The 11,534-nt window shown below is 39.7% G+C and overlaps 1 long non-coding RNA gene across 1 annotated transcript in view; it reads left to right on the forward strand.

Moving 5' to 3' along the window:
* LOC311037530 overlaps positions 1-11,534 on the forward strand; it is a 439,052-nt gene that overhangs the window by 66,458 nt on the left and 361,060 nt on the right. The gene's annotated exons all lie outside the window — the stretch shown is intronic.

The following is an 11,534-nucleotide window of genomic DNA, read 5'->3' on the forward strand; positions in this document are numbered from 1 at the left end:
AGGCATGGGAACAGCATGATGTCATCACCAATGGCAGGCGTGAGAGCAACCAAACTGAGGGCAGACTCAGCAGAACACAGAGGATGTACTGTAGGAGGGATGCACTCCTTATCAAAAACACATTAATTTGCTCCCAAAAAAAACATTCAGAGCTTATTTTACCAGGATGTCTCATTGAGATCAGAAATCTCTTTTACAAGCAAGACCTGGCCAAGAGAGCAGCCTTAAAATACCTTTAAAAAAAACACCTTAAAATACAACATAATATCGTTGCTGTTGGGGCGGAAACCTCGCATCTCCATGTTTCAGATTGTTGTCTTTTCTCGTAAGCTAATGCCCTACTTCATCATACAAGAGTGTCCCACAAAGGTAGTGAAAATAGCCGATCCACAAGCTCACAACGTGTCGCATTTGCAAGCTTGTAGATCGGCTATTTTCATTATTATTTTAAAATGTTTTTTTTTTTTCAAATAATAATATGTTTTGGACATACAGTACACGTTTTCCACCCGACAAATTACAGCAGTCAGGCACTGTCAAGATCAGGGGTGGGCAACTTTGATGATGGAGAGGGCCATCATATTTCCACACTTGACTCCAGAGGGCCACATTGCATATATACTGTCGGGCAGACACCTCTTATCTCCGTATTTTAACTTTTTTCGTAAATTAATGCCATACTTCGCCATTCTGTCACACAAAAGTAGCAAAAATAGCCGATCTACAAGCTCAAAACACGACACGATCTGCTATTTTTGCTATTTATTTATTGGAATCCTGAAAACTAAATTTTTTATTTAATTTCAAATGCATTTAGTTATACTTATGTTAACTTTATGAACTTAATTACAAATAACATAAATATATTTTAATACTATTCATTAAGCTACTAATATATTATGTTTACATGTTTGTAACAGCTTAAATCAATAATATATCAGTATTCTGATATTAACCTGCGGGCCGCATTAAGTGAAGGTGGGGGGCCGAATGTGGCCCCCAGGCCGCCAGTTGCCCATGTATTGTCAAGATCTTTGAGGAATATGAGGCTGAAGGCTCATATAGAACTTATGTTAGACACAAGGAAAACCTGGTCATGAATGAGGATCGTACCCACCCGACCCATTACTCCAATGAACGGATCACATATTAAAGCTTATCACATCTTGGCTCATATGTCGCTAACAGCAGATAGACCTTTCTTGCCAGAAAGGGACAAGCATGGAACGCCTGTAACAAACTTCTCTGAATCTATAGCAATCTGGCATATCAACTGCTACCACCAGGGACACCTTTTTTTCAGGGCCTGTGTTGAAAGCAGTGGCGGAAAAAGTAGGGGAGACCGGGGACGAAAGTAACACTTTTTGTATTTGCCTTCATAATTCACAGACTACTTGAAATATCCTAGTCATCTTTTGCTATAAGAAACACATATGTGCCCTAATTAATAATATCATTTTTAAGCTTTCACTAATAAGGACAAGACTAAAATATTAATTTGAATGCAATGAGTCACAGTGTTACGATTGCCCCCGTGACGGGGGCAGTTGTAACAGTGGTTGGGGGCAATTGTAACACTGTAAAAATAAGTCATATTAACACACTTTATCTAAAATAAAAGCACATCACTAAGTAATATGTATTTGTTATAATTTAACATTTATACTTACAAATGTTTTATATACATAATTACAATTATTTTGTATTTTTATTCAAATTATTTATTTTTCAATTTTGTTTTTTCACATGTATGTAATTTTTTTATTTAAATGTATTTTTACTTTGAAATGTAGTGACATTTAGTGAAATATGTTAATTTACTAGCATAAAAGTATGTAATCCCAGACACAAAATCTGCTTGCATTGAAAACACATTGTTACAATTGACCCCGGTCACTTTGTTACAATTGCCCCCGATGGGTCAACCATGATAAAATCACATTTTCTAGCTAGAAACACCTATACTAGCATAGGCTGCTGATGTTAATTTGTGACCAATAACATAGAGATACAATTAATCTAAGTTTAAATCAGCTGACATCTTATCTTTAGACAGCAGAAGGAAAATACTGTACACTAAAAAAATGTACGTTTACACCTCAAAATCAGTTTTTTGTTGAAAACTTCTGCTGAGATGAAATGATCATTCTATCCTTCCATAGGCAGAGAGAGGACCCTACTGAGCATGTGCACAAGAAGTCTCACCCCTCTAGCTTGTTCCTAATTAGAATTATTAAGTGTGTTACTTTTGCCCCCTGTTACTTTTGTCCCCGGTCTCCCCTACTCACATGTTTTACTTAGGAGTAGAAGTAAATTGGAATACTCAAGTAAAGTACAAATACCTTAAAATTGTACATTAAGTGCAGTAATGAAGTAAATGTACTTCGTTACTTTCCACCACTGGTTGAAAGCACCGTGTTGTATGGCGCTGAAACATGGACTATATTAAGAAGGAACCGTGTCTGGACACATACAGTAACAAGACTCGAATTATGTGTTAAAAAAAACGAACACAACATCAGATCTATGGTGAACTGCCGCCAATGACAACATTGAGCGGTCGCACATGGAAGAGCAATCTGTGGCGGTCACTGCTACCATGCAAAGGATAAAAAAACAATATCGGATATCCTACTATGGATAATATATCCTCCCAAAGGAACCAGGCCTCATAGTGCACATTTCCTGGCACAATGCCCAGGGACACAGGGTTTGCACAGGGACACAGGGTTTGCGTTCCAAGAACTGGGAACAGCTGATAAAAACAATGGGTTAAAACAACCCCAAGCTTTGGCCGACAGGACCTGGTGGTGGAAAGACTTGGCATCCACTCATCTAGAAATATGCAGTGGTGGAAAAGGTACTCAAATGTTTTACTCAAGTAAAAGCATCAATACCACAATATACAAATACATAAAATACTTATGTTACAAGTGAAAGGCCTGTGTTCAAAATGCTACTCGAGTAAAAGTACAAAAGTATTGGCATCAAAATATACTTAAAGCATCAAAAGTAAAAGTACTAAAATGTTTGAAAATAGCAGATCTACAAGCTACGCATCGCATTGTGAGCTTGTAGATCTGCTATTTTCAAATAACCATAGGTATAAAAATAGGGCTTAGGGGTTCATTTGTGTTATTTATTTTTTTTGACTTAAGTACAGTACTTGAGTATATGTACATACATAGCTACTTTACACCACTGGAAATATGCCACTGAATAATATTACATTACTGTTTGCCTTTTAGGCTTTTTTTAAACAAAAATTGCACAGGGTGCCGCGCTATGAGCTTGTACACTGTACAGTATATGAGCTTGAAATCTAAAATGACACACAGATGCTTTCCCGGATTGAACGGGTTAACTACATACCTGAGACAGAACACAAGACACAGGGCAGGAGACAAATACACCCTAAAAAACACTCATACAGGTGTTTTAATTCAGTGTAAACAGGAAGAGTGGGCACTAAGGCAGAGTGGGCACCACAATGTAACATTGACTATTATTTGGTCCAAAATGCCAAAAAATTAAATATTTGGAAATGGTCTTAACCCATTAAGACCTGGAACTGCGTCTTTTTTAGATTTGAGCTAAAAATCTTTGCTTCTGGGGGTCCCTGGAACAAAATATTTTGATGGGGGTCCGCGGCCAAATACATATAATTTTGGGGGTCCTTGACATGAAAAAGATTGAGCACCACTGATATAGAAACTTGCATTTTTCAGAAAACTGTTGGGATTTAGGAGACATGTAGAATCGGCTTCAGGTCTCAGGTAATGTAAAGTATACATGATTAGAACATTTCAACATGAAATTTCACAATTAAGGGCTAATATTTCTACAATTGCTACAAATTTTTACAAAACCGGTATATCCAATCATTTTGGGCATGAACAAGAAGTTGAAGGGTGAATTTAAGTCTGATAATGATATACTGTGCATCAAATCGTGTACACTTTACGTTACTCAAATATTTTATTTCTCAAAATGTTGGACAAAATCACACATTTTACATCGAGGTGCCCACTCTTCTTGTATCCATTTCAGTTACTCTGGCTGATTCCACCTCTTCTCAGTGCTGTGTGGACATGTACATACTAGATATGATTATTCTCTCCCTCACATTCCTGTTGGTTGTTGGACCTGAAAGGACAGAGTTGTACGGGCACGACACATTGGAGTCTGTCTCAAACTATAAAGATGCATTGGGGATTATGCTGTCATGAGTGCTGCTTTCTGCCAAGTTGAGCAGAAACCTGTCTCCTATCTACAGTGGTGGAAAAAGTACTCAAATGTTTTACTTAAGTAAAAGTAGCAATACCACAATATAAAAATACTCTGTAAGGGCGCGTCCCCACCACACTTTCATTTTACCTCTGGGGCGGAATCTGCCAATGCTTTGTCAATGCAAATGCGTTGATTCTTGGAAAAAATGCGCAAGACCATGAATCCACGCATTTGCATTGACTGATGCATTGCATTTGATTCCGCCCCATAGGTAAAATAAAAGTGCGGTGTGACTGTGCCCTTACAAGTAAAAGGCCTGCATGTGCTGAAAATGTTACTTGAGTAAAAGTACAAAAGTATTGGCATCAAAATATACATAAAAGTACCAAAAGAAAAAGTACAAAAATGTTTGAAAATAGCCGATCTACACAACGTGTCACGATGAGACGCGTTGTGAGCTTGTAGATCGGCTATTTTCAAATGGCCTATGGTATAAAATAAGGCTAAAGTGGTTAATGTATGTTTTATAATATAATAATTTATATCTGCAAAATAACTAGTAAGGGTGCGCTCCCACCGCACTTTTATTTTACCTCTGGGGCAGAATCTGCCAATGCTTTGTCAATGCAAATGCGTGGATTCTTGGAAAAAATCCGCAAGACCAGGAATCCACGCATTTGCATTGACAAAGCATTGGCAGATTCTGCCCCAGAGGTAAAATAAAAGTGCGGTGGGAGCGCACCCTAACTAAAGTTTTCAAATAATTGTAGCGGAGTAAAGGTACAATATTTGCCTCTGAGATGCAGTGGAGTAGAAGTGCCACTGGGCACGACACATGGGTGATCCCTGAGTCTGTCTCAAACTAGAAGATGTGTTGCGTATGCCGTAATGAGTGCTGCTTTCTGCCGAGGTGAGCAGAAACCTGTCTATTACTTAGACAAGTGAGGTGAAATTAGATGAAGGAAATAAATATAATTGTTTGAAAAATAAAAAATACATAATTGTTTAACTTTTGGTCTCACCATAGATTTTCATCTTGTGTTGTTGAGTCTTTGTAGCTTAAAGACAGGTTAAGTAGTATTTTTTGGTTAAAAACTAAAAGTGTTTTGTTAAAAGGTTAAAGCACCGTATTCTGATAGTAATCATTGCTGTAGATTGTTTGTTTAGTAACGGGAGTCTCCCTGTCTCTCCAGCTCCAAAATAAACGTGTTCCAGTTCCAATTTTGTTTGCTCACTCTTTGTGTCATCCACTTCCAGTTTAACTTGTTTAATATGTATCCTGTGCAGATAGATAGATTTTTATTATAGTGTCCTGCACCACATGATGCCCAGCCCGCACGGGCTTATAAGACACTCACACAATGTACATACACCAAGATACACCACAAACAGAATACATAAACATTTTGATTGTCCAAGTTGTGGGTTACGGGTACATCGTCCTCCACCTCAACTGCCATGCTTTCTCTATGAATTTTCCTAAAACAAAAACTTCCTTATTGAACAGCCAACTTAACATATAACATTCAGACATCCAAAACAAATCTGGATTCTTATCCTGCATTTTTTCAAATAAAGAATTTCGTACATCATTGTACAGTGGACAGTGAAAAACAAAATGAAACTCATCCTCCACAACTCCCAGGTCACAAAGAACACACAATCGCTGCTCCTCAGGAATGCCAGTATATCTACCCACCTCAACTGCCAGAGGTAATGCACCAGATCTTAACTGGGCACAGAGAGACCTTTAGATTGAATGCAACAAAAGGTTCAGTGATATAATTCTCTTTATATTGAACATAATTTCTTAACTTTGCTTTTTTCCAAATGTCCACCCTCCATTGCTCCTGATGTAATATTGATCATTTATGTTTGACCGTATTTATGTTACAATGAAGGTTGTTCATAAAATATGCATTTAAATCAGAAAGTGAAAATATTGAAGAGACTTCTCTTGTCCATGGATGATTACATCTTCTATTCCAATTAAATATACTTTTCGTAAGCCTCTCTTCTGGCAGTTGGGTAAGGCGGTTCCACAGTCTAATCATTTCACATCTCTGCCTTATGAGGCAGCTTTCCCAACCTGTGTCACCTTCAATGGCCAACTTCGTGGTATACTTGTGCACCCCGAGAAAACACCTTAAAGCTCTACTCTGAATATTTTTACATTCGGTGGCCTCCTCAAAGCCCCATACACCTGCTGCATAAAATAAAATGGAAGAAATAGTCAAAAAGCTTGGTAAATGTAGTCAAAAAGCTTGGTAAATGTAGCAAAACCTAAATCAGGGCACATTTTCACTTTACTTAATATGGCACCTAATGCTCTACCTGCTGAGTCAGCCAATACTTTCCTCCCCTCAGAAAAAACTCATAAATTCATGAAAAACAAAACCTAAGTATTTATATGAGGGGACATAACTCAAACACATTGATCCAAAAGTAAAACTATGGTTACTCTGCTGTTCAGCTTTCCTTCTAAAATGTATAATCTGAGTTTTCTCTCTGTTAATGGCAAGTCTCCATTTACTGCACCATAGACCCACAATATCCAACATTTTCTGTACATTTAACACATTTTCAGCCATCAGAGCAATGTCATCAGCATATAAAAGAATACTCAAATTAATATTTTCAATTGATAGACCCAAATTAGCCTGCTTGATTTCCTGAGCTAAATCATATCATTTACATAAAGAGCAAACAGAGTGGGTGAGAGCACATCTTACACTCTGTTTGCTCTCCAAGACTAGGAAAACACAGACTTAAGAGGACAACAGACGGTGACACTGTAGATTATACTATGTTATCAACCTATTTACATCCCGAGAACCCCCAGCTCATGAAAAACACTATATTGTATTGTGACAAATATCTTGCATAATTCTGGTGATTATAAGCCACTAGACTCTCCATATAAGCAAAAAGTAGGAAGCCACACAGATACACCACTGCAGTATCCGCGGAAAGTATGACTCTGTCTGTGTCTCGTTCTTATGATATTGCAGAAGTAGTGAAGTAGCTCGGTCTACAGAACAACACAAGACACCTGAACACATTGGAGACTGCGCCACCTGCTGTTCATTCCCCATAAAGTAAAGAGCCTGGCTCATCAGCAACCACCAGTCCAGCAAACATTAGATAAGGGCAGGGGTCTTCAACGTTTTCAGGCCAAGGACCCCCTAGCTGAGAGAGAGGTGAAGCAGGGACCCCCTCTATATTGTATGAAATTGTGTTTCAGATTAGACTTTTTTTTTTACTCTGTCTGCTCTTTTTTCCCTCTACACCAAACGTCTTTGCCAAAAATAGCCGATCTACAAGCTCACAACGCCTCGCGCTGCAAGGCGTTGTGAGCTTGTAGATCGGCTATTTTTGGCTAAAGTTCTCCTCAGAAAAGGGATGCTATAGGGTTCAAGTGTGGTTAAGGTAAAAAAAAACAATAATCACACAATGATTTGGCGGACCCCCTGTAGTAACTCTGAGGACCCCCTGTTGAAGACCCCTGGATTAGGGATTACAATGGTGCTAGAAAAATGTAACGCTTTGGAATTGTCTATAGTTCTGCATACATTTCTACATGAACAATGATCTCAAACTGATTTTCACACAAGTCCCAAGAGTTAGATAAAGACACACCAATCAATCAAAGGAAATTGGGGGAAATTATCCAATAATATTACACGTGAGTGGCAAAAGTACCGTCATGTAAACATCTAGGATTAGCAGTTCATTTGAAGGTGAAATTAGAGTCAGATGTTTTCAATAACACAAATAAACGGTGTTCACTCTCCATTCCGACATCTCACCACTCCGACTAGTGGCTTCCGCGTGCGGTTAGGGTTAGGGTTAGGGTTAGGTATAGGGTTCGTCAACGTCGGAAAGGCGACATGTCGGAAAGGAGAAATGCACCCCAAATAAACAACCCCGGCTGTAGATTGAGTGGTTCTCAAACTTTATACTTTTGAGGACCTCCATAACTCAGAGAGTATACAAATGGAACCAAATGAACCCATAAGGGTCCATTTGGTTCCATTTGTAATATTTACTCTCAAGAGTTACAGACCTGTACAGGTCCATTTGGAACCACCTCAAGGAACCCCAGCATCCCTGAGGGTATTTATTCGGAGGGAAATTGCCAAAAACAGCCGATCTACAAGCTGTTTTTGGCAAAGACATTTTGTGTAGCGGTACAAAAAAAAGAGCACAGCAAGTACATTGTAATTCAGGTCCATTTTACAAAGAATGGAGGGTTTAAGTGGTTAAATACATACCTGTAAACGCAAGACAGAGGGCAGTAGCCCAAATGACACTGACAGGTGTTTTCAGTTACTCTGGCTGATTACACCTCTTTTCTGTGGGCTGTGTTCACTTTCAATGACTTTGTGCTCCACCTTGTGGTTAGTTGATGTATTGCAGTCAGGGAGATGAGCATGCAACTAAAACTAAAACTAAAAGTAGAGAATAGCAGCATATTTGTTATTGGGGCAATGTTTCCATTCTACACACACCATGGGTACATACTGTACTGTAGGCTATTTATAAAAGGTTCAAACCCCTTACCTTACCCTGGAAGTTTATAGAGTGTCAGCTTTCACTCTACACTTTGATCTAGACAGGGAATAGAACCTCTAACCCTGACAGTGTTAATGCCTTGCTCAATACCCTGAACTACAGACTAGGGTATAGAACCTCTGACCCTGGCAGTGTTAAAGCCTTGCCAACAGAGGGAATGAAACCTCTAACCCTCACAATGTTGGTGCCTTGCTTTATCATCTAGCCTCCACAACATCACAAATGTATGTGTTATTATAATGTTGCAGTGGTCTAGGTAAAGTTATCCTCAACCTTTTTAATGTTAAAGGAACCCCAGTTTGATATGCTGTATAGGTGTCCTGTAACCAGGGTCTAAATGTCACAATGGAAGAGTAGACTCTAGGGCAGTAGTTCTCAAACTTTTTCAACACAAGGACCCCCAAATTGTATTTGGCCACGGACCACCATCTGAAAATGTTTTGTGCCAGGGACCCCCAGAAGCAAAGATTCGAGTAAAAAAATAGCAGATCTACAAGCTCATAGCGCGGCACGAAGTGACGTGCTATGAGCCAAAGCATAAAATATGGCTAAAGTGGTTAAAATGATTGTGACGCTATGTTAACTCCTTTTGCTGGGGATCCCCTGAAATTATATTTTTTTGAAAAATCGTGAAAATGTGTGCAAATCTTTGAATACATAGATTTTTTTAAAGCAAAATGTTGTAACTCAAATCTTTGCTTCTGGGGGGTCCCTGTCCTGGTACAACATATTTTGAGATGGGGGTCCGCGGGCCAAATACATTTTGGGGGACCTTGACATGAAAAGGTTTGAACACCACTGATATAGAAATAAAAAGTTGTTCAGAAAACTGTAGAAATCATTTGTAGAATCGATCTCAGGTCTCTCAATGGGTTAAGAACAGGACTAAAATGTCATCAACAGCTTGTTGATGAAGTTGTCCAGTAGTGTACACAGAGAAAAGGGGAATCCCGAGCCAGGCCCTCACAAACCTTTAAAGTTTTAACAATACTCACTTGGAACGAGCCCCCATTTGTCACAGCTGGCTCTTGGCCATGACAAATATTGGGGAGGAGACCAGGGTAAAATGTAACACAAGGTGTATTTATTAAGAATCAGGCCTAATGACAGTAACTAAAGAAAGGTGAACCAAACATGAGGTTATGAAGTGTGGAGTCAGTGAATCAGTAGTGAAGATGTGGATGTGTGGAGCATAGTGTGGTGCAAGGCGTGTGGATGGAAAGTAACAACATAATAATCATAAAGGCATGGAGAATGGGGGGGGGTAGAGCTGGTGAAGTCAGCACATTTGTTCTCCTCAGGATCTCAGTGACTGTCAAGGGCAGGGCTTTTATAGCCTCCAGGAGGCACCGCACCGGGCCCAGGTGCTCTCAGATGAGCCATCGGGCCAGGCGGCCACACCCGGCGGCGTCAACTATTCACCTGTTTCCTAGGCTGTGTGGTTTCCACTTACATTGGATATCATTGGACATCTGACCAGTTTCCTTGGATTTCATTGGATCAAATCGACAGGAAGTGGAAAACACACAGCCTAGGAAACGGGTGAATAGGGCAAGAGTTAAATGGCAAGGCATGCACCCCCACAACCACCTAGACTATACACATACATTTTAATGTTCAATTGTGACACTTTGATTTTTTCCGTAGGTTCATGAAAAAGTTGGACTGCAGACATTCTTTACATGTGAGGATAGTGGCCCATCACGCCTCAACAGATAAAGAATTTAAAAAAAAAACACAAGAGGAAGACGATGAAGAAGAGGGCCCAGCGGAGGAAGAGGCGTGAGCAAGAACTGACGCAGGTATTGTACTGATGTGTAACTGTGTAGATATCATTTGCTGTGTTGCTGTACTTGGTATAGTGATGCATGATGTATAGTATACTGCATATAGTGCAACAAGAATTCCACTGCAGGATTAACAACACATACATACTTAAATACGTTCAATCAATCAATCAAAACATAAATCCATAAATCCATCCATCTATACAGGACCTTTTCCCCCGAGGCCTCTCCAGATGTCAGCATCACAGCTGACATGGTGGTTGTTCAAAAGATAGCAGCGATGAACCAGCTGCAGGGAACCTACCTGTACAGCCTGCTGCAGAGAGTGGAGATCACTGAGGGGGCACGCTCAGTGTTCATGGCCAACCTGGGGGAGGCTAGCAGGAGAGGATTCCAGGAAGGTTAATTTGTTTTTGATATGTACTTGTTTTTTTAAGTGTGCCCAGACCTGGAATGTCATTGTTTTAGGGGCAAGGCCACTTGGCCTTTGGTGTACTCAATTTTTTGAGGGCACAAAGGCCAAGTGCCAGGGCAGCAACGCCATCAAATAAAACAATTTCATTTTAAATGCATAGCTTAACTATCAGCAAAATACATAAATGCAGAATTTCAGAATTCAATTGACAATTGTGAATTTTTGTTGGCTAAAAAAACATATTGACAGGTAAAAAAGCTAAGGGGAAAATGGTGAAATCAGGGTCCTGGCACACAGGGCGGGCATCACTGAGGCCTTTGGGTATGTCGTTCTTTCAAGGGCATACGGCCAAAACGAGGGGCAACGGCGGCCATGGCCTTCATGGCCTCCGTAAAATTCCTGCACTGGTGCCTACTGTAAGTACGACTTTCATTGTGTAAACACCTCTGTTTTTGCTACATATGACAATACATTTCTTGTAGGTCATCGGAGTCTACATGCAGAGTGCACAGGAGACTGTGCTTCTG

Source organism: Gymnoscopelus microlampas (assembly GCF_963454915.1).
Source record: "Gymnoscopelus microlampas genome assembly, chromosome: 21".
In the NCBI taxonomy this organism is placed as follows: Eukaryota; Metazoa; Chordata; class Actinopteri; order Myctophiformes; family Myctophidae; genus Gymnoscopelus; species Gymnoscopelus microlampas.